This window comes from Bombina bombina, unplaced genomic scaffold (assembly GCF_027579735.1).
Source record: "Bombina bombina isolate aBomBom1 unplaced genomic scaffold, aBomBom1.pri scaffold_945, whole genome shotgun sequence".
Lineage (NCBI taxonomy): Eukaryota > Metazoa > Chordata > Amphibia > Anura > Bombinatoridae > Bombina > Bombina bombina.
In genome coordinates this window covers 40076-45135 of record NW_026512116.1, presented here as the reverse complement: position 1 = coordinate 45135, position 5060 = coordinate 40076, and the positions used below count along the sequence as shown (strand labels likewise).

The following is a 5060-nucleotide window of genomic DNA, read 5'->3' as shown; positions in this document are numbered from 1 at the left end:
AGAATAAGGCTGCTACTGCAGTAATCTAGCTAAATAGAAGCTGATCTGATCCCAGAAGAAAGACGAAATATGCAGAATGGGGAAGGTTTCAACTACGAGAAGGTCAAAAGTTGGGGATATATACTACTTGTATTGAAGGACACAACACCAGCAACAAGTGGATAGACTAAAGATGAAACATAAAACATATATATTTAAATTAAATGTAAAGTAATAGCATATACCTAATTTTTGAGTTGGTGACATAATTGGGGTCCTTTAGATTATCTTCCCATGGAAGCTCACCACACAACCACTGAATCATACAATAGCCTAAGATTTCCATATCTCCTCTTCTTGATGGACCTGGAATAAAAGCAGGGAATACTCTGCTGAAAACCAAACCAAACCAAATCATACAATACATTTCTAATAATATTTTAGACTGTCACAGTTCAAATTAATTTTTATTTTCCTAAGTAGAAAATGGAAGCAATACAAACTAAAAACAATGTAGAAAAGTCCCTGCTGTTAATTGTCGGGTTGTTATCTATAATTTACTAAAAAAGAAAATAAATTAAAAACTAAAAAGTCTCCTGTCATAAGGATCGGTTTTCTTAGACTTTAGGAAAGTCATATTCAATAAGAATGCCAAGTAAATTTGCATACTGCATGTAGGAGGCCTAGCAAGTTGTTTGGACAGAAATACTAATTTCTACTTCAATAACAGCAACCCCTTTATAAAGTAAATTAACAGCTGAACTAAACACTTGAAATTGATGCTTGTTAACTAGTTTTACTGACTTTGAAGTTTAATATGGACAGCATATAGTTGGATTGACAAGTGAACAACAGAACTTGAATAAACTAACAGAAAAAGTAAATTTATGCTTACCTGATAAATTAATTTCTCCTACGATGACGAGTCCACGGATTTCATCCTTACTTGTGGGATTTATCCTCCTGCCAACAGGAAGTGGCAAAGAGCACCACAGCAGAGCTGTATATATATAGCTCCTCCCTTCCCTCCACCTCCAGTCATTCGACCGAAGTGAGGAAGAGAAAGGAAAAGCCAAAGGTGCAAAGGTGACTGAAGTTTACAAAAAATATATATATATATATATATAATCTAAATCTGACTTAAAAATAACAGAGTGGGCCGTGGACTCGTCATATCGTGGAAGAAATTAATTTATCAGGTAAGAATAAATTTACTTTTCATCTACAAGATATGACGAGTCCACGGATTTCATCCTTACTTGTGGGATACTTAACATTAACCCCTAAGATAGATATCCATTCAGTACGATCTGTTTAGAGACCTCAGTGGGAGGCATAATCAAGGCATACATGAGATAAAATAAAATTAAAACCCAACTAGTAAAACTAAATTTAGAACATATGTACAACAACATCATATAACAAAGTCGGATGTAACAAGCCGGGAGATCTGCTGGCTGACATACATGACACAAAAAGCTGTATAAGCTGAAATGCGTTGAAGAACTGATTCAAACATATGGGCTGTTGGCAGAAGGCCAGACTAAAGTCATTTATACAGAGCGCTCTGTTATGCTATTTGTGCATTGTGAACCAGCCTGTTTTTAACTTTGACATAGTAACGGATCACTATTTTCACTTTGTTTAAATTGTTGCAACCTGGATTTGCACATTTTGTCTGAGGCGCAGACCACCCGGCAATCCGTGACCCTAATTGGCTGAAGACTAGCCACGTGACCCTACACACGCTGAGTACCGATCGCCAGTGAAGGTAATACTTGGGCGTAATCCAAATAGACACGCCAAGGAACGAATACCAGCGGAGGTTTCACTTGGGCGTCCTCCAAACACACCGACAAAGTAATCTGTTGAAAAGGTACAAATCCTCATACCACTATTACACGGAGAAGCACTCTTCACATCAGCTTCATATTCTGGGTGAGTCGTATGTTACGCCAGTGTCTGATAAACAGGTACTTTTCTTTCTAAACCACAGAACTGAAAAAAAACACACTGTTTGCACTTTATACTAAGTACTGTGACCGTTTACTTTGCCACAGGATCACCCTTCTTGGTTATATCAATTAGATTTAACTTTCTTCAGCTCCAATAACGCAATTACCTTTTTTATTGCTCCACACTTTTGAAGCATCCCTTTTCAATATTGGAACAGTTTCATGAAATGTCTATGAATTTATAAAGGATACATATCTTTTTGCACATTCATGTGGCTTCATTATATATGAACTTTTATTTTTATTCTGGACTTTTTAATCCTGAATTTTTATGTTTTTCTATGAATTTATAAATCCACCGGTGTTTTTATTTTATATGCAATAATATATGTTTTTTGATTATGAAATATTGTTCATTCATTTATACACTCCAGTATATTCATTATCATTAGTTACATATGATATTTATCACTCCTTTTACTCCATAGTTGTAATTGGTATATTAATTTTAACCTTTCACCTCGTATATAGCAGCTTTTTAGCGCTCCCTAACTTTCTGTCATTAACTTTATTATTGGGTGTTTTGTGGAACCAACTCCCACATTTTAGGGTAGCCATTTATATGCTATATGTAGGGCACATTTTTTCCTTTTGATTATACATGACGACACAATCACCATATCTGCTTGATGGTTACGTTCAGTTTACAGACTAGTCAGTGAGCATAAGTGTTCCAAATTGCCTGCAAGGACAAGGAGAGCAATAAGCTCTGTTTTGTTGGTGACACGGCAACCCCCCTCCTGAGTCCCGATGTAGATGCAGCTCCCGATAACAGTAAAAGTCCCATATTAAATGGTTTCAGTGTAAAAGGCCATGTTCTGCATAACCGAACAATATATTTTGTGATGGTTGCCGTCGGCCCGGCAAAATCTTAAATATTTCTTTAATGTGCCTTCCGGGGTAGAAGAGATGCATTTCCTTCTGTTCGCTATAGGTTCCCGGACAGCTTACTCTGTCAAGGGAGGCACGAATGGCAAGAAATAGTGGCAAATAGTCGAAATAGTCCAAGTTTTTCTGCAGAGCAAAAGAAACCTGCCACCATCTTAGAGAGCCGCCCACCGGAAGTGGGATACATTTTCTTAAAATTAGGAGAAGCTGAGAACGTTATACCCGGTCTGTCCCATTCCTTCTTGATAATCTCCGAAATTCTTTTAGGAACCGGAAAAACATCAGTGTAAGCAGGTACCTCTAAGTATTTGTCCATTTTACACAATTTCTCTGGTGGTACCACAATAGGGTCACAGTCATCCAGAGTCGCTAAAACCTCTCGAACAGGCGGAGGTGTTCCAGCTTAAATCTGAAGGACATGACGTCCAAGTCTGTCTGAGGTAACACTTCCTGATTCCGAAAGTTCTCCCTCAGACAAAAGTTCCCTGACCCCCAACTCAGATCCCAGTGAGGGTACATCGGAAATAGCCAACAAAGCATCAGAGGACTCAGTATTCACATTGATTTCTGTCCTACTGCGTTTGCCCTGTAACACTGGTAACTTAGATAGTACCTATGTAAGGGTAGTTGACATAACTGCAGCCATATCCTGCAGAGTAAATGAATTGGACTCGGTTGAGGAACCCGGCGTCGTTTGGGTGGGCGTTTAAGGTTGTGACACTTGGGGAGAAATTGGCGGCATATCCAGATTCTCCTCAGACTGAGAATCATCCTTTGGCACACTTTCTTTACATAAAAACAGAATTTATGTTTACCTGATAAATTACTTTCTCCAACGGTGTGTCCGGTCCACGGCGTCATCCTTACTTGTGGGATATTCTCTTCCCCAACAGGAAATGGCAAAGAGCCCAGCAAAGCTGGTCACATGATCCCTCCTAGGCTCCGCCTTCCCCAGTCATTCGACCGACGTAAAGGAGGAATATTTGCATAGGAGAAACCATATGATACCGTGGTGACTGTAGTTAAAGAAAATAAAATTATCAGACCTGATTAAAAAACCAGGGCGGGCCGTGGACCGGACACACCGTTGGAGAAAGTAATTTATCAGGTAAACATAAATTCTGTTTTCTCAAACATAGGTGTGTCCGGTCCACGGCGTCATCCTTACTTGTGGGAACCAATACCAAAGCTTTAGGACACGGATGAAGGGAGGGAGCAAATCAGGTCACCTAGATGGAAGGCACCACGGCTTGCAAAACCTTTCTCCCAAAAATAGCCTCAGAAGAAGCAAAAGTAACAAACTTGTAAAATTTAGTAAAAGTGTGCAGTGAAGACCAAGTCGCTGCCTTACATATCTGGTCAACAGAAGCCTCGTTCTTGAAGGCCCATGTGGAAGCCACAGCCCTAGTGGAATGAGTTGTGATTCTTTCAGGAGGCTGCCGTCCGGCAGTCTCATAAGCCAATCTGATGATGCTTTTAATCCAAAAAGAGAGAGAGGTAGAAGTTGCTTTTTGACCTCTCCTTTTACCAGAATAAACAACAAACAAGGAAGATGTTTGTCTAAAATCCTTTGTAGCATCTAAATAGAATTTTAGAGCACGAACAACATCCAAATTGTGCAACAAACGTTCCTTCTTTGAAACTGGATTCGGACACAAAGAAGGCACGACTATCTCCTGGTTAATGTTTTTGTTAGAAACAACTTTCGGAAGAAAACCAGGTTTAGTACGTAAAACCACCTTATCTGCATGGAACACCAGATAAGGAGGAGAACACTGCAGAGCAGATAATTCTGAAACTCTTCTAGCAGAAGAAATTGCAACCAAAAACAAAACTTTCCAAGATAATAACTTAATATCAACGGAATGTAAGGGTTCAAACGGAACCCCCTGAAGAACTGAAAGAACTAAATTGAGACTCCAAGGAGGAGTCAAAGGTTTGTAAACAGGCTTGATTCTAACCAGAGCCTGAACAAAGGCTTGAACATCTGGCACAGCTGCCAGCTTTTTGTGAAGTAACACAGACAAGGCAGAAATCTGTCCCTTCAAGGAACTTGCAGATAATCCTTTCTCCAAACCTTCTTGAAGAAAGGATAGAATCTTAGGAATTTTTACCTTGTCCCAAGGGAATCCTTTAGATTCACACCAACAGATATATTTTTTCCATATTTTGTGGTTG

General features: G+C 39.2%; 1 long non-coding RNA gene across 1 annotated transcript in view; it reads right to left on the bottom strand.

The window, feature by feature from the left end:
• Positions 1–220: 220 nt before the first annotated feature.
• Positions 221–5060, bottom strand: part of LOC128644134 (uncharacterized) — a 29560-nt gene continuing 24720 nt past the window's right edge. Inside the window, exon 4 of the long non-coding RNA XR_008399927.1 lies at positions 221–345. This is a non-coding gene — a long non-coding RNA (uncharacterized LOC128644134). The remainder of the gene's footprint in view (positions 346–5060) is intronic.